The following is a 20,163-nucleotide window of genomic DNA, read 5'->3' as shown; positions in this document are numbered from 1 at the left end:
CTCCCCACCCACCCACCTCTCTCTTATCATTGTCTACCTTTTAAATAAATAAACAATGAAATAAAATAATATAGGATAACAGGCCTACTTTATCTTTAAAAACAAAGCTAAAGTTAAATTCACTCACTTGTTTTAGTACTCCTATACAAGTGCTCAAAAGAATCCCACTCTTCCCTATCCCTTTTTTCCACATTTGTCCCTTCTTGGGGTTTCTTCTCTCATCAGTTTATTTACCAAACATGACTGAACAAGGAGTAGAGTAGACATTGGTTAAGAAGAAATTCCGGACTTTTAACTGGAATTATAGTAGTCTGTATTACTTATGTAGTTCTAGTGAAAGCAAACTGATACTCCTGTTCTATGTTTCTGATCTTTTTATGCCCCTTTTGAAAAGCAACAAAATTTGCTCTCCCATTGCTAAAATGATAGACAGATAGGTCTTTTTTTAAATATTTATTTATTTGAAAGTCTGAGTTACACACAGAGAGATGAGACAGAGGGAGAGAGAGGTCTTCCATCTGCTGGTTCACTTCCCAGTTGGCCGCAACTGCCAAAGCAGAGCAGATCCGAAGCCAGGAGCCAGGAGCTTATTCCAGGTCTCGCACATGGATGCAGAGGCCCAAGGCCATGGGCCATCCTCTACTGCTTTCCCAGGCCACAGCAGAGAGCTGGAAGTAAAGCAGCTGGGACTCATACTAGCGCCCATATGGGATGCCAGCACTGCAGGCGGCAGCTTTACCCCCTATGCCACAGCGCCAGCTCCCCCTATGCCACAGCGCCAGCCCCAGTAGATAGATCTTTAACATATGGTTTTGAAAGAACATTAGAATCTTTACTTAATATATACTAAATTGATCTTCTGTATATAAAGATAATCGAAAATGAATCTTGATGTGAATGGAATGGGAGAGGGAGTGGGAGATGGGGGGTTGTGAGTGGGTGGGAAGTTATGGGGGGGGAAAGCCATTGTAATCCATAAACTGTACTTTGGAAATTTATATCTACTAAATAAAAGTTAAAAAAACATTAGAAGATTAGATTTTATCATTGCTTAATATTTTAATTGGAAAAATATTAGCTATTTAACCCCCAAATGGTCTGTGCTTTTAACAGTATGGACACACTAATTCAGGATCAATCTGAACTGTTTTCTAGCTCTGAGCAAATGGAGAACATTATTAGAAAAAAGACTGGATGTAGCTAAGAAAACATTTCTATTCTATAAATCTGCTTACAAAAAGCTGTTTAATAAGCCTAAATATGAAGACTCCTAACATATTGTTGAGAGAATAATAATTTTTGCAAATTTATTTTTAATATGCTGTACATTTTAGAATAAAACATCTAGGAGAATACTGAGTGGCAAATGATAGTATGTGATGACATATGTAATTTCAATTGTTATGTTTGTAAATAATATATTTCACACATTTTATAACACAAATATAGATTATACATATATTTTTCATTTTTCTCCCACAAAGAAATGAAACAATCTTGAAGTTATTTCCACTTTTATCATTATATTATAATTTGAAACTACAAGCAAAATAGTTCTTTTTCAAATTGCCTAATCTTAAAAGCCATAATCTTCTTACCTCTTTTTTTGTATTTCAATATTTTCATATAATCTCTAATGTGAATACTTTGTTTATCTCCAAGCCAACGTAGCTTTAGTGTGGTCAAAATATATTCTTAAAATTATATAAATGGTGGTGTATATATATATATATATATATATATACAGAGATTTGGATTCCATTGCATGAATTAAATTCAATATGGTACAAAGATGATATATTACTTGGACATTTGTTTAAAGATACTACCATGAATGTGTCAAAATGAATAATAAGTTTATTTTGGCATAAACAATTTTGAAATCTATACAAATTTGCACATAACATGCATTTTCTGTGAACTATATGAAATTTATTTGTGTTTTCTTTAATATTTAATTTTGCAGAAAATCTTTTTTTCATGCTCTTTATTTTTCTAAAATCATACATTAAAGTATATTTTTAGTTTCATTTACTGCATTTAAGTTCTATTTAAATTGTCCTCACTAGATAGTTGAAGCAACTTTGTTATTTTTTAAATGTATTAAATTTATTTTTCATTACCTAAATTCATTTGTTGTATTATATGACATATGGTCTTAACTTTCTAATTTGCAAGTGGCTTATTTTAAAAATACTATTTAATAAAATGTCACATCAATATGTGACTATCATTTTCTATGTTATATTCTTGCATTAATAAATTTCATTTAGCAGAATATTAATTTTTACTGAGTCACAATACATTAATTAAGATATTGCATCAAGTCACAAAGCCCACATAGTGGTGATTTTAAGATAGAGAAGTTTAGGCCGGTGCCGCAGCTCACTAGGCTAATCCTCTACCTGCAGCATCGGCACCCCGGGTTCTAGTCCCGGTTGCGGTGCCGGATTCTTTCCCAGTTGCCCTTCTTCCAGTCCAGCTCTCTGCTGTGGCTTGGGAGTGCAGTGGAGGATGGCCCAAATGCTTGGGCCCTGCACCCGCATGGGAGACCATGAGGAAGCACCTAGCACCTGGCTCCTGGCTTCAGATCAGTGCAGCGTGCTGGCTGTAGCGACAGTTTGGGGGGTGAATCAACAGAAGGAAAACCTTTCTCTCTCTCTCTCTCTCTCTCTCTCTCTCTCTCTCTCACTGTCTAACTCTGCCTGTCAAAAAAAAAAAAAAAAGAGAGAGAGAGAGAAGTTTATAACTCCCTCATATAATCGTCTGTTCATAAGCATCTTAGTACTGATGAGACATCTCCCCCAGTTGAAAACCCAGACTCCTTATTTCATTGCTCTGCAAAAGATAATCATTTCAAAGTAAAGCTGCCAAATTTTATGTCTTTTAAGGGCGCAACCTAGGAACTTATATATAACTGCCAGTTGAAATGTATAGGTCACAACCTAGTCACAAAAACACATATATTAGAACAGATGTAAAACGCAAATTAAGTTGAACAACCATGCATCTAAGCAAAACTTCTCTTGCTAAAGAAGAATTGGAAAATGTACTTTGGACAGTAAAATAGTAATCTTTGCCAGACAGTTCCAATTAACTATTGTGGGTTTGTGTTTTGACATCTGTTAAGGAAAATCTCTGCTTAATTCTTTCAGTGCCATATTTATTTTGGCTAAGGTCCACATTTATTCTGCAAGAGGAATTTTAGAGTCAGCTTTAAATAAAGCAAATGGATTTTTTATTAGATTTTCATTAATATAGAAATTATTTTGGAGAGAATTTATATATTTACAGTATGGTTTATTCCTACTCATGAAGTAGATTGGGTTATTTATTGAAACATATAAAAGCTTGTGACAGTGCTTTCTTTTTTTCTTCTTCTTAGCTCTAGTTTCTTCATTAAGATAACTTAACTTCTATATTCCTATATGTTAATATTTGTTTCTTTGAAGAATCAAAAGTTATTGTCAGAATTAAAGATGGTTATGGATACTTGTTTGATTTTTTTTAGGATTTATTTTACTTGCTGTAAAGGCAGAGTTAGCGAGAGAGAAGGAGAGGGAGAGTCAGAGAGAGGTCTTCCATACACTGGTTCATTCCCCAGAAGGCTGCAAACGACCAGGTCTGGGCCAGGCCTAAGCCAGGAGACTGAATTCGATCAGGGCCCCACGCGGTTGCAGAGACCCATACACTTGGGCCATCCTCTACTGCTTTCCTAGTCCATAGCAGAGAGCCGGATCGGAAGAGGAGCAGCCGCGACTAGAACTGGCGCCCATATGGGATGCGGGTGCTTCAGGCAGCGGCTTTACCTATGACGCCACAATGCAAGCCCCATTGTATGAGTTTTTTTTTTTTTTTTAGATTTATTTATTTATCTGAGAGACAGAGTTACAGAGAGAAAAAGAGAAAGCTCTTCCATCCCTTGATTCCCTTCCCAAATGACTGCAATGGCTGGAGCTTGGCTGATCAAAAGCCAGGGGCCAGGAGGTTCTTCTGGGTCTCCCACATGGGTGCGGGGGTGCAAGCACTTGGGCCATCTTCCACTGCCTTCCCAGGCCATTAATAGAAAGCTGGATCAGAGGAGCAGCAGCCAGGACATGAACCTTTCCATATCAGATGCCAGCACCCTAGTCAAAGGCTTAACCTCCTATGCCGTAGTGCCAGCCGCTATTTGTATGATTTACATTATTATTGAGTATTAGTGTATTCTTAAAGACTTCAATTGGAATTCTTGATTATGGTATCCAAAAATAATCGTGATTTTTATTTGGATGGAATTTTTTCTGGGTTCTCTCTCTGTTATATAATCAGCCATTGTGAATAGGATTACGTTAAAAATGAGAAAAAATGTTCATGTCTCATTCTTGGGACTATAGAAATACCTCTATTATTAACTTTCATATGCTGTTTGAAATTAATATTTTGATGTTATATAAGAGTAATCTTTACATAACAGCTTTATAAAATATAAATTGATTTTATATCTTTCTCACTAGTGATATGATCAAACTAATAGTTTTCCATTGATGTAATTTCAAGATACATTACCATGTGTCCAACCACCTGAATTTTTCTGAAGTTATTTGATAGTAACTTAGTTATATGACCAAATTGTATTAGTCATTATTTTACTTAGCATTTTTAAAACAATAATCTTAAGTAAATTTGTTCTGTATGTTGAGTATTTTAATGCTTAAAAAATTTAAATTCAATTGATTTTTTTAACTTTTATTTAATGAATATAAATTTCCAAAGTACAGTTTATGGATTACAATGGCTCCTCCCCCCCATAACTTCCCTCCCACCCGCAACCCTCCCCTTTCCCTCTCCCTCCCCCCTTCCATTCACTTCAAGATTCATTTTCAGTTCTCTTTATATACAGAAGATCAGTTTAGCATAATTGATTTTTAAAAAAAATCACTATGACTTGTAGATACAAGTCTATGAACATAATGAAATTCCCCTCCTCTGCTCCTCCCTTCCTCCTTCTCACCTTCCTTCAGACCTTCTTGGAGCTGTCTATTAGATAGTGCTTGTGGAGTAAATACGAATTACGCATTTATTGGTTTAGATACAAGTTTCAGCTTATCTGCCTCTGCACCAGCTTCCTGCTAATGTTCCAGGGAAGTCAGTGGATGATCGTCTAAATACTTGTACCCCTGCCATTCACATGGGAGACCAGGGTAGTGTTCCTAGGATCTGGCTTCAGCCTGGCCAAGTTTGCTGCTGCAAGCATTTGGGAAATGAACCATCATGATGGGACATCTGTCTCTCCTTTTATCCCTGTCTTGGGTATATATGTGTCTTCCTCTCTCTTTTTCTGTGGTACTGTCATTCAAATAATTAAATACATCTTAAAAAATTAAAGAAGTGAAAAATCTCATTCCTCCCTTACTGCCTGCCTCACTGCCTCCTTCCCTCTTTTCCTGCCTCCCTTCCTTCTTTCCTTGGAAAACTTTCTAAACTAGTGCGTACTTTATATTTATTACACATATTAAATTGGAGTAGCTACATTTCAAGTGTTCTGTAGTCACTTGTCAATAGTTAAGCTATACTATGTTAAAGCTTGGCTAATTGTGGATATTGGTCGATGTGATATTTCATTTCTGAACCCATTCACATTACTGAATTTATTCAATCTTATTTATAACTATGGACATGTGCCTTCAGAGGTTCAGAGTCTCTGCATGACCTCAATATGAACTCCCTGATCCATATGTTTTATTACTTAATCTATAGATCAGCAAAAGACTGGCACACATTGCTGATCTTGATGGATGCTGTGGATTATTTTCACATTTCATTAAGTATTGCAGATATAATTCAGCACTTGGAAAGTGGATGTAGATTTAATGACTTTTTCAATTAAAAGCATTTATTTTCAGTAAAGCTGTTTATTTTTTATTGTTTACCACAAAAACTATCAGAGGACACGACCTAATAGGGTCTTTCTAGGACTTGCAATTCTGTAAAAGGACATGGAGCACATTTACTGTGATTAACACCATTCATCTGAATACATACAACTTTCTTCGATGATTGTGTCTAGTGATTCATAATTCAGATAAGATCTACATGTCAACATCTCACTAACATCTTGAGAAGTTTTTCTTCTTTTCTGTACACAGAAATAAGTTGTATAAATCAGGAATAATTAATTCTAAGAAATCATTTGGCTGAATTCACTAAAACAATTTCTGAAACTGTATTTTGTCAGAATTTTTTTGTTTTATTATCCCATTTTAAATTTTTTTATTTTAATTTCAATTAATTTTTGACAGTTCCATTGTGATTTATAGAACATAATGATAATAACTTCTTCCATTCTCCCTTTATTTTATTTTTTAGTTTTTTTAAATAACATATTAAAATTATATTATAGTTGAAGGCTTATTACTTCAACAAATAAGAAGTTTAACAGGCAAAAAGCAAAAAGACACTAGTTAAGTGGAAATATAGACAATGGATATAATAATATCTGAATAGAACCATTTCACCTATATACAGTAAATGTTAAAGTAATTAAAAATCATTAAATCTATAGTAGTATAACATTCCTAACCATTAGTTTTACAAAGTTATAAAACAAAAACTAACAAAACTATATTTTCAGCAATACTGATAAACATAAACATTTCTTTTTTTCCCTCATTTTTTTTTTTAATTTTAGCTGCCACATATAAGGGAGAACACATAGCATTTGTCTTTCTGGGTCCAGCTTATTTCACTCAAGGGAATGTCCTCCAGTTACACCTATTTGGCTGCAAGTGGTAGAAATTTCTTTTTTATGGCTGAATAACATTCCATTGGGTATATGTACCAAACTTTCTTTATCCTTTCATCTGATGATGAACACCTGGGTTGATTCCAAATTTAGGCTGTTGTGAACAGTACTGCTATAAATATAGGGGTGCAGGTATCTCTTTCATACATTGTGTTCAAGCCTTTGGGGTATATACCCAGTGATGGGTTCACTGGATCATATGGCAAGTCTATTTCTAGTTTTTAAAGAAATCTCCACACTGGTTTCCACAGTGGCTGCACTAATTTACATTCCTAGTAATGATGCATAAGTGTTCCACTTTGTCCACATCCTAGCCAGCATTTGTTACACTTTGTGTTTTAGATTTTAGTCATTCTGAAAAGGATGAGGAGATATCTCATTATGGTTTTGATTTGCATTGTCCTGATGGCTAGTGATGTTGGCATTTTTGCATATATTTGTTGGCTATTTGTGTTTCTTCTTTTGAGAACAATTTATTGAAGTCCTTTGCCCATTTCTGAGCTGGATTAATTGTGTTTTTGTTGTTGAGTTTTTAAGTTGCAGATATATTAATGATGTTAATCCTTTTCCACATAGGTGGTTTGCAGATTTTTTTTCCCATTTTTTTTGGATGTCTCTTTACTCTAATAATCATCTCCTTTGCTGTACAAAAGCGTCTGTGTTTGATTTAGTCCCATTTGTTTAGTTTTGCTTTTGTTGTCTGTGCTTTGGTGATCTTGTCTAACAAGTCTTCCCCTACCCCAGTGTTTGGGGGGTTTCCCCTATGTTTTCTTCTAGCAGCTTCACAATCTCAGGTCTTCAGTTTATGTATTTAATTCACCTTTTTCCCCCCAGAAACCTTTTATTTATAGAATACCAACTTCTTGCATTTCATATGTTAGGAACATAGTGATTCTTCCCATCATACCTGCCCTCCCATCCACATTCCCACCCCTCTTCCTCCTCCCTCTTCTGTTCCCCATTCTTATTTTTTACTTAGATCTATTTTCAATTAAATTCATGCGCATCTGATTAACTCTATACTAGGTAAAGTGTTCAACAAATATTATGAAAAAAAAAAAAGGAACTCTTCCTCAACAGTTGAGACAAGGGCTGTTCAAAGTCATTGCATCTGAAATTGTCAATTTCACTTCTATAGATGACCTTTTAGGTACTCTATTAGTTATCACAGATTATTTAGAAATTACTGTATTTATCCTTTTGGACTGCCATATTTTACTAAATATGATGTTTTCCAATATCATGTATTTTGTGCAAATGACAAGATTTCATTGTTTTTACTGTTGTGTAGTATTCAATGATATACATATCACATAACTTCTTTATCCAGTTTTCAGCTGACAAACATTTGAGTTAATTCCATATTTTAGCTTTTGTGAATTGAGCTTCAATAAACAGGGAGTAGAGATAACTCTTTCATATGCTTATTTTGGTTTGTATAAATTCCCAGTACTGGGATGGCTGGGTCATATGTTCGGTTTATATTCAGAATTCTAAGGTATCTCCATATTGTCTTTCATAGTGGCTGTACCAGTTTACATTGCCACCGACAGAGCATTAGGGTATCTTTTTCCCCACAGCCTCGAAAACATTTGTTGCTTGTTGATTTCTGCATGAAAACCATTCTAATGTGAGTGGGTGAAACCACATTGTGGTTTTGATGTGCATTTCCATAATGGTTAGTGATCATGAGCATTTTGATTGATCATTGGCTATTTTGATTTCCTCTTTTGAAAAATGCTTGCTTATGTCCTTTGCTGATTTCTTAACTGGGTTTTGTTGTTGTTGTTGTTGAGTTTTTAATCCCTTTATATATTCTGGCTCTCAATCCTTTATCAGTAACATAGTTTGCATATAAATAATCTCATTCTGTCCATTGCCTCTTCACTTTGTTGAGTGTTTCATATGCAGTGCAGAAACTTCTGAATTAGATATAACCCCATTTGTGAGTGTTGGCTTTGATGCCTGTACTTCTGGGGTCTTTTCCAAGAATTCTGCCTATGCCAATGTCTTGCAGGGTTTTCCCAATGTTCTCTAAAAATTTGATGAGTCATAGATTTATGATTTTTGAGTGGATTTTTGTGTAAGATATAAGGTAGACGACTTGCTTTATGATTCTGCATGTGGAGATTCAGGTTTCCCAAAGTCATTTGTTGAATAGACAGTCCTTGCTCCAGGGATTGATTTTAGCTCCTTTGTAAAAAATGAGTTGGTTATAGATGAGTCGGTTGCTTTTTGGATTTTGTTGTCTGTCTCATTGGTCTATACATCTGTTTTTGTGCCAGTACCGGGCTGTTTATATGATAACTGCCTTGTAGTATGCCTTAAAATCTGGTATTGTGATGCTTCCAGCTTTGTTTTTGTTGTATAAGATTGCTTTAGCTATTTGGGGTCCACTGTGTTTCCATGTGAATTTCAGCATAATTTTTTCTATGAGAAGAATATCCTTGGTATTTTGATTGGTATCTCATTGAATCTGTAAATTGCTTTGGGTACTATGGACATTTTGATCATGTTTTTTCTTCCAATCCATGAGCATGGAAAATTTTTCCATATTTGGTGCCTTCTTTTATTTCTTTCTTTAATGTTTTGTAATCTAATTGTAGAGATCTTTGACATCCTTGGTTAAATTTATTCCAAGGTATTTGATATTTTTTGTAGCAATTGTGAATGGGATTGATCTTAGAAGTTATTTCTCAGCCATGGCATTGTCTGTATACAAAGATTACTGGTTTTTGCCTGTTGATTTTATATCCTGCTACTTTTCCAAACTCTTCTATGAGTTCCAATAGTTTCTTAGTGGAGTCTTTTGGATCCCATATATATATATATACACACATGATATACACACATTATATATAACATATATAAATATATACACATTATATATTATATATATAAAATTATATATAAAATCATTTTATCTGAAAATAATGATAGTTTGACTTCCTGATTCCCAATTTGTATTGCTCTGATTTCTTTTTCTTGCCTAATGGCTCTGGCTAAAACTTTCATTAATATAGTGAATAACAGTGGTGAGAATGGGCATCCTTATCTGGTTTTGGATCTCAGTGGGAAAGCTTCCAACTTTTCTCCAGCAATAGGAGGCTGCCCATGTGTTTGTCATAAATTACCTTGATTGTGTTGAGGAATGTTTTTTCCACATTCAATTTGCTTATAGTTTTCATCATGAAAGGATGTTATATTTTATCAAATGCTTTCTCTTCATCTATTAGGATAATCACATGGTTTTTGTTCTTCAATTTGTTAATGAATCACATTGATTTGCAAATGTTGAACCATCCCTGAATACCAGGGATAAATCCCACTTGGTCTGGGTGATGTGTTGTGGATTCTATTGGCTAGTAATCTGTTGAGCATTTCTATGTCTAAGTTCATTAGGGAAATTGGTCTGTAGTTCCCTTTATCTTTTGTATCTTTTTCAGGTTTAGGAATTAAGGAGATGCTGGCTTCATAGAAGGAGTTTAGGAGGATTCTCTCCCTTTCTATTGTTTTGAACAGCTTGAGAAGAACTGGAGTTAGTTCTTCTTTAAATGTCTGGTAAAATTCAGAAGGCAAGCCATACAGTCCTAGCCTTTTATGCCCTCAGATATAGAAGAAAACAAAGATGTCCACTTTCACAACTCTACTAGACGTTTTAGCAAGAACAATTAAGGCAGAGAAATAAATAAAAGGCATCAAAACTGGAAAAAAGGAAGTCAAATTATCTGTATTTGACATGATGTTAAACATGGAAAAACCTAAAAAAACTCCACCAAAAAGCTGCTAGAATTAATAAACCAATTCAGCAGAGTACAAGGTTACAAAATAAACATACACAAAAAGTAGCTTTCTTGTATGCAAATTATGAACTTATAGAAAGATAAATCACGAAAGAAATCCCATTTCCAATAGCTACAAAAATCAAATGCTAAGACATTAACAAAAGAACTGAATGATTACTACAATAAAAATTATGAAACATTGATGAATCATCAAGAACACTCAAAAAATGGAAAGATGTTTCTTGATCATGCATAGAAGAATAAATATGATCAGAATGTCTAGACTACTGTAAAGCAATTCACAGATTTAGTGGAATCCCTATCAAAATACCAATGGTCTTTTTTTAAAAAGTTATGAAAAAAATCCTGAAATTCATATGGAAGCATGAAAGACCCCAAATAGCCAAAGTGATCTTGAGCCAGAAAAAACAAGCTAGAGGCATAAGATACCTGATTTCAAAACATTGTACAAAGCTATACCATTATATGTTCTTACATCAACTATAATATTGTATATTATATACATATTTTAATGACAATATATCAACATTAAATCAGAAAATTATGCATAATTACATTTTCATAACTTTATTTTACGCATATTTTCAATAACAGGATATAACTGATAATTGGTACTTATTTATAAATATACATTCTAATTTTAATTTTAAAACATGTTGTCTTATCCATCCTACTGTTACATATTTTTAAATCATAATTGACAATGTTTCAATTTTCTACATGTTCTTTATATTTTTAGCTTCTTCATTAGTTTCTCTTTGTTCTTTTATTAGAATTTGCATGTCCAATTGCTAGTAAATTAAGACTAATTTCTCATTTTTATAGATTTGATAGTATTAACTTTTACTGATATATTTCATGGAGTATCTGCCCTTCTTTTTTGCCTTAAGACCACATTTTACAATTTCCTGGGGTGCCTGAACATATTATTTGCTTATATGTTTAAAAATTTAATATGTCTCACTAATTTTTATGTTGTTTAATTGAATATTGGATTTAAATTTCTTAGGTCCTCTTTTACTTTTTATCTATTTAATACTTTATAAATAACAGCATGGAAGTAATATTACAAAATATTTTGTTTTATAAAGTTAGACTTTTGATTTGTAAAACATTCTGATATATATTGTGAGAATCTTTCATTAGATTTTCTTGGGGACCAAACCATTATACTTTTCTTCCTGTCTATAGCTTTTGCTTTTCATAAATATTTAAACACTTTTGGGTTCTAATTTAATATTTTCTAGGTTCTTGTTTCTTTTTTTGGCCTTTGCTTGCATAAAATTTGCAATATGTTTAGATTTTCTTAAATATAATTTATTTTTTATTTTTCACTTATATATAAAGAGCCTAGGGTGATTACTGATGCCATAAACAAGAGTGTCAATTTGTTAAGTCAACAACAGGAGTCACTGTGCACTTACTCCTCATGTAGGATCTCTGTCCTTAGTGTGCTGTACATTGAAATTTAATGCTATAACTAGTACTCAAACAGTATTTTTCACTTTATGTTTCTGTGTGGGTGCAAACTATTGAAATCTTTACTTAATATATGCTAAACTGATCTTCTGTATATAAAGAGAATCGAAAATGAATCTTGATGTGAATGGGAGAGGGAGTGGGAAAGAGGAGGGTTGCAGGTGGGAGGGAAGTTATGGGGGGAAGCCATTGTAATCCATATTCTGTACTTTGGAAATTTATATTCATTTTTCTATATCTTAGCTATTGTGTACTAAGCTGTATACATTGAGTGCAGATAACTCTCTATATGTTGATTACATTTCCTTTGGGTAAATGTGGAATGGTGGGATTGTTTGGTTGATCAATTTTCATCTCCAAACTCTATTCCGTAATGTTTGTACTAATTTAAATTTCACAAACAATGTATTAGGATAACTATTTCTTCACATTCCCTCCAGCCTTTGTTATATGTTAAGTATTTTTCTTTTAGCATTTTATTTTCTTCAGTTATTCAGAGACATATTTGTTTATTTGAAACCTTAAACCATTTATAATTTTTAAGTTAATAAAGTTAGCTCTTAATTCATTTTTTGTATAATACTTGTTTATGATTTCCTATGACAGTATATGTCTAATTTTATTATGGTTATTTACTAATTGATATTTATTAATTAATTTAGTTTAATAGTTTGTTTTATTTATGGTTAATTAATATTATTTAATAATGAGGTTTAGAGATAAAACATCTTTTTTATTTTTCTGTTTGTTCTACCTAGAATAAATAAAATGTGTCACTAGTTATTTTTATTTAAGATTTTATTTATTTATTTGTCAGGTAGAGTTACAGACAGTGAGAGAGAGAGACAGAGAGAAAGGTCTTCCTTCCATTGGTTCACTCCCCAAATGGCTGCAAGGGCCGGAGCTGCGCCGATCCAAAGCCAGGAGCCAGGTGCTTCCTCCTGGTCTCCCAAGTGGGTGTGGGGGCTCAAGGATCTGGGCCATCCTCTACTGCTTTCCCAGGCCATAGCAGAGAGCTGGATTGGAAGAGGAATAACCGGGAGTAGAACCTGGCACCTATATGGGATGCCGGCGCTGTAGGCGGAGTATTAACCTAGTGTGCCATGGCACCAGCCCCATCATTAGTTTCTGAAATGAAACTTTATTATCCCATTTTAGTTAAATTTAGAAAGCCAGTGATTGTAAATGTTTCTCATTCTTTAATAATCACATACGATTTTCTTTTCTCATATCTTCAAGATAAAGATCAGTTTATAAAGTAATTTGGTAATTTCGTATTTAATTTCCTATTTAATTGTATTTAAGTATACAATCCTTCCAATACTATTTAAAGAATTTTATAGTAAAGTGTGCATATGTGCATGTTTGTGTATCTGTGTATCTGTAAATGTATGAGAAGAATTCAAAAAGTTAATGGAAAAATGTACATTATTAAAAAAAATTCTGCATGGTTTTAAAGGGAATTACACCAAAATAAGTTGTTTTTTAAGTCTATTTTTCATGAAATTTGTGAAGTACTCTTATATGCTTATTTTCATGTAACATTTTATATACACTTATTATTAATTTGTGCTTAGATTTTAATTTTATTTATTATTAATGCTGTAGCCATTTATTTGAAAGGTAGAGTAACAGAGAGAGAGGGATGGAAGGAGAGTTTTCTTTTTCTTTTTTATTTTATGACAGGAAGAGTGGACAGTGAGATAGAGAGAGACAGAGAGAAAGGTCTTCCTTTGCCGTTGGTTCACCCTCCAATGGCCGCCGTGGCTGGTGCGCTGCGGCCTGCGCACCACGCTGATCCGATGGCAGGAGCCAGGTACTTATCCTGGTCTCTCATGGGGTGCAGGGCCCAAGTACTTGGACCATCCTCCACTGCACTCCCTGGCCACAGCAGAGAGCTGGCCTGCAAGAGGGGCAACCGGGACAGAATCCGGCGCCCCGACTGGGACTAGAACCCGGTGTGCCGGCGCTGCAAGGCAGAGGATTAGCCTAGTGAGCTGTGGCGCCGGCCGGAAGAAGAGTTTTCAACAGCTGTTTCATTCCCCAAATGGTCACTACAGACAGGGCTAGTGCAAGCCTAAACTGGGAGCCAGGAACTTCATCTATGCCTCCCACGTGGCATTAATCCTGGTAATTATCAATTTACCTCTGAGACCCATTAGCAGAAACTGGATCAGAAATGGAAGTAGTAGAACTTGAAACAGCCCTCCAAATGGGATGCAGAAGTCTCAAGCAGCCGCTTAACTTTCTGAGTTTAACTTGCCTGCCCCACTGCCTACTTATTTTCACTGCAAATCTAGTTGACGGTGTTTTTCACTCTGGTCATTTGTTATTCATTCTTTTTACCTCTTTCTTATAATTGCTTTATTTAGATCTTTCTTTGGCGTGTTACCATTTGAGACAGATAGATGATAAATAATAGATATGTGGGTAGACAGATGATTGATAGGTGATAGATAGATGATAGAACACTTTTTTATTTATTATGTGTTTCTGAATTTCCCATTTATTTTCTTTCTTCATTTACAACGTTTTCCTTTTATGCCTTCTTTTGCAGTATTGAATTTCTTTTACAATGTGGTTTTGTTTGAAAGATTTGGGTTTTCATTCTTAGTATGTGTTTAGAGAATGCTCTTGGAAATGCAATATACATCAGTGCTACAGGAAAAACTACTTATAGACAATGCACTATTTCATATAAGATTCAAGTATGAATACTTTTCACTTATTTATTTATTAATTATTCTTGACCTCTACCATCTATTACATTACTGTTGATGTCTACATTTCATGTATATACTTTATTTATGCACACAGAACTGCGTTACACCAAGATTTGATTTTCCAAATTTAAAACATACTGTAATAAAAAGTTTTACACAGAAAGAAAGGTAGAATTTTATAAATACCAAGATACTTATTTAATGATAATCATTATAATTAATAAAACTTTATTATAGACTGTCATTTTTAAGTCATGGGCCACTATAGCAAAGTATTCCAATATAGTTAGCTTTTCCCCTGTATGTATTAATAAATTATTAAACTATTTTAATTCACATAATGATCAAAAATATAAAATAGGTTACAAAATAATACATTAGAGGACAGAGAAAGTAACTGAAAATATTTTCTTAATACAATGACATATTCAAAACTATAGTTGAGAAACTATATGCAAATTCCTAGAAAACCTAAATACAGAACTACCATTACATCTGTTAATATGACTTCTGGATATTTACATGAAAGATTTGAAATTAGTTTGTCAAAAAATGTCTGCATGCCCATGTTAATTGCAACCCTATTCGCAGTTGTCAAGCTGTGACATCAACATAAGTCTCCTTCAACAAATAACTGGATAATTTCTCCTTTAGAAAAGAAATTGTCATTTATGAAGAAATGGATAGATTTGGAGTACATTCTACTACCCTCAATAAGCCCAACACAGAAAGACACATGCCACATGTTCTTACTTACAAGTGGAATCTAAAATAATTGAACTCATGGAAGCAGAGAGTAGAATGGTGGGTGTCAGAAACTGCATGTTGGGAGGAACTAAGAGATGCTAATCAAAGGACACAAAGCCTCATTTAGACAGAAAGAATGTTTGATTGTTTTGATATCCCTTTCATGATGTGATGAATATACTGCTCATTTCAATATCTCTTGGACAGCATATCTCAAATGTGCTCATCAGTGAAAATAGCAAATTTTAGAGGTGATAGATAGATTCATTGAATGGATTTGGACATTTCACAATGAGTTCAAAATTCATACATCACCTCGTATTCCATAAATGTGTATAACTACATTTTTCCATATAACACAATTTTTAAAAAAGAAAATTTGCATCAGTAATAATGTATAAGATCCACTGATTTTAACATAAACAGGGATACGAAATTAAAGACAGTATATGGACTGGAGTGTAAAAAAGTAGAAATTGGGAAATGTCATGGTAAGTCTGCATTAAATCTATACAGTAGCATTATCATTTTTATGAGGCTAAAGCAAATCTTAATCATTACATGTAGAATCTTTATAAAACAACAATAGAGTGGATTAAGACAGAAAATGGAATATTAGCTATGATTATCAGATTACAGTTTAAGTGAAAGCAAATAATGATGATGGCATTTTGTTAAAAACAGGAAGCAGAATAAAGGCCTAACATTTTAAGCTTTACAATTTTATTCTCTGTTCATATCTCACACCATTTAATGTAGCCATTACAAATGATTGAGGTTTATTTAACAATATCTTTTTTTTTAAGATTTAGTTATTTGAGAGGTAGAATTACAAACAGTGAGAGGAAGAGACAGAGAAAAGTCTTCCTTCTGTTGGTTCACTCTCCAAATGGCCTCAATGGCAGGAGCTTTGCTGATCCAAAGCCAGGAGCCAGGTGCTTCTTCCCAGTTTCCCATGCAGGTTCAGGGGCCAAAGCACTTGGGCCATGTTCTGTTGCTTTCCCAGGCCATAGCAGAGAGCTGGATTGGAGGAGGAGCAGCCGGGACTAAAACCAGCATCCATGTGGGATGCTGGTGCTGCAGGCTGAGGATTAACCTAGTGAGCCATGGAGCTGGCCCCTTAACAATATCTTGCCTTTTAATTCCTCACTCTCTTTTAGTTAAAACTCTTTTTAGTGCTAACAAGATAATAGATTAATATCTGTAGTCTTTCAATATTAATGTTAATGAAATCATTATAGAACATTTAATTATAATATCAGTTCATACTTGCTGTGTTCCATTATTCTGTGTAGGTCTTTAACAATAATGATATAGTCTTTTATTATTCTAATTGATGAAAATGAAGTGTAATCAGATAATTAGCAAAACCTTAAGCCAAATAATCATTCATTTTGTCCTTTGGGAAAAATATACCAAAGTGAGCCAGCGCTGTGGCTCAACAGGCTAATCCTCCGCCTTACAGTGCCGGCACAGCGGGTTCTAGTCCCGGTCGGGGCACCGGATTCTGTCCCGGTTGCCCCTCTTGCAGGCCAGCTCTCTGCTGTGGCCAGGGAGTGCAGTGGAGGATGGCCCAAGTGCTTGGGCCCTGCACCCCATGGGAGACCAGGAGAAGTACCTGGCTCCTACCATCAGATCAGCATGGTGCGCCGGCCGCGGCAGCCATTGGAGGGTGAACCAAAGGCAAAGGAAGACCTTTCTCTCTGTCTCTCTCTCTCGCTGTCCACTCTGCCTGTCAAAAAATAAAATAAAATAGATAAATAAATAAATAATTTAAAAAATATACCAAAGTAGCATATCAAATATTACATTTAAAAATATATCATTGTCCAGTGTAGATGTCTTAGAATATAAGTAAACATGAAATATATGTTCTATATTCATACATTTTCTATTTACTATATTGTAATATATATATATATTTAACATATATATTTTACTATTTACTAACATTTCTATTTACTATTGCAGGTAACATTTCATTATTTAAAAATTAACATGTCAGATTTAATCTTCACCTGCTTTTTCTGTCTTTAGTGTTTACATATACACAGCTTTAGGCATTAAGATTTTCCTTTCTGAACTTAATAACGACATACTTATATACTTTAATATTAATTGCTTTCTTATTTTCTGATTCCCATTATCAGAGATCGAATGTGAGCATCATAGCCTACATCTACTGTTGACTACATAACTATTTTTGAGATAGGTTATAAATGTTCAGTTATTCTGCCAATATTTGAGCCTTCTTGAATGAAATATGTCTTCCAGTAATCCCCTAAAAATATTTCAACTAAGAACATGTCTAACAACTGCAGGAACTTTCCCAGAATCACAGCAGACTTTAACCTTAATGTGAGTTGAAATAGGGACTTGATATTATGGAACATATTTAAAGTATATTGACATCCTGTGCAATGTCAATCTGAATTCATATTTTGGCAGGATTTATGGTATAATCACTGAGATAATTTTAAATTGCACTACGAATATGTTAGTGAATATTTTATCCTGTAAATTAAAACACTATTCAGAATCTGTCTTTAAACATATTGCCTCTTTCCTCTGCCTAAGATTTAACATCTCATCTTGTCTTCTGGCATCAGGTTTGTGTTCTCTATAACTGCAAAACTGGAGTATTATAATCTAGGATATACACCCACAGATGGTACTGACGCATCCACCAATTAGCGGTCTTTTGCTTCTAAGTTAACAGGAGGAACAGATATTGCTTCTAATTCATTTTACTGCTCCTTCTTTCCTTCCTTTTTTCTTCCCTTTCTTCCTCCCTTCATCTTTCCCCTCTCCTTTCCTTTCTTTTTTTTATTTTTGGCAATACGCACTGTTAGTATTTATATCTATTTTTAATTCATTCTTCCTTCCATAAATGAGTATAAAAATTTAAACTATATAAATAATATATATAATATATAAATATACTTTGTAATGAACATGCTTACTTTTATCTCCACAAGAAATATTCTTTTGCTTATTACACTTAGTGCATTGCAAAAATTTGTTATAATTGCTGAATCTAAGTATGTTATTTCAATATTACTTGCTCAAAACAGAATCAATTTTATATTAATAGTTAAGTTAAAAAATTATTTTGTTTCATAACATACTCAAGATTTTAGTTTTCTAACTTCAGGAAGAAATGCAAATATCCTACTTTAAATAGAAAGTAAATCCACTCAATTTGTTACTGAGGATTGAATTTGAACAGGACACAAAGATCACATATTTTGGAAATTTCCTAATCTTCTCAGTTTTTAGTATTTCCATAGACACCTCATGATACCTCTGCCCCCCCCCCAAAAAAAGCTAAAATCCCCCATTTGAATTAGGCATTAAATATTATTTGTGTGGAAAATAAAAGATGTCACTGTGCTTCTCCAAAACTTTAAATTCATCATGATGTTCCTGTGAGTATCCTCCGGTGTTTCAGGAACCCGCAGCACACAATTAATGAACAACAAATATATTCTCCCTGTGTTTTTTCATATAGGTGGAGCAGCAAGTATATGCTTGGCACGTTTATGCACAAATTAAAAACAGCAGAGCTTAGTAGAAATTAAAATATTGTTCAACACATATATAACACTTTGGGAGAATAAGGTATGCTTAGAAAATAGATTTCCTATGTGCAAGCCAATGAAATTTATGTTATGTCCATAAATAAAATCATTCTGACAAGCTCATGTAAGGCTCTTAAAAATGCAGTGTACCATTAAATTAAATAGTGCATGCAGCATATTTTAAATACCTATGTTTTTTCACTCAATTTAAGCTTTTCATTCAATATTTTATGCAACATATTCATATCATGATGATATAAACCTTGAGCTGTGTCCATCATTTGTGTGATCTACTTTTGTTATTTTACAGAGTACAGATTTCTGCTTTCTAATCCATATTCAGATATTCATTTCCAAATATTGCCAAGATTTTTCCAGTCACAGTTCTCTTGTTTTGAACTGATCTTATTTAACCTTTGTATAAACACTAGACATTATTTTTAAAACCATTTACTTAGGAAAATAGATAGGCCTCCTTGGATATTTACACTTCCCTATTTGCACTCATTTTGCACTTTTATTATTTCTTTGTAGTAAGAATTTCTAAATTGAATAAGGCATCCTCTTAATAACTTACTGCCAATTTTTTATTAAACTTAGTTTTATGCTTGATATATTCTCATTTGTTTGTCATCAACCATCTCTGATTGGTGGAGGGACTGCTGGTTTACTGCTTTTGACTTTTATTTTACCAGTTTCTTTCTTGCAGCAGTCCCAAGACTTCCAATGAGAAACACAAAAAAGTACAAGGTTAATGAAGTTGCACAATATGCTCAAAGTATCATTAGAACATCTTAATGTTAGTAGAGTATAAGGCCAGGTACCTTATTTTTTCCTAGATTTCCCAAAACTATATTGCTCTGGGCCAAAATCTCCCTATGTCATTGTCATAAGGGTAGGATGCAAAAGTTTGAGTATTTAGTCTATGAAATCCATATTAGCTCTAATATTGCCTAATTGTATTATTTGAGATTTGAGGAACACTTGTAGCAGTGCATAGTAGTAAACTGGTGATGTTACAAGTCTATAACAACTGTGAGCGA

This window comes from Oryctolagus cuniculus, chromosome 6 (genome assembly GCF_051225735.1).
Source record: "Oryctolagus cuniculus isolate XC-2025 breed Fujian yellow rabbit chromosome 6, ASM5122573v1, whole genome shotgun sequence".
Lineage (NCBI taxonomy): Eukaryota > Metazoa > Chordata > Mammalia > Lagomorpha > Leporidae > Oryctolagus > Oryctolagus cuniculus.
The sequence above is the reverse complement of the archived record's forward strand: the minus strand, read 5'-3'. Positions refer to the sequence as shown.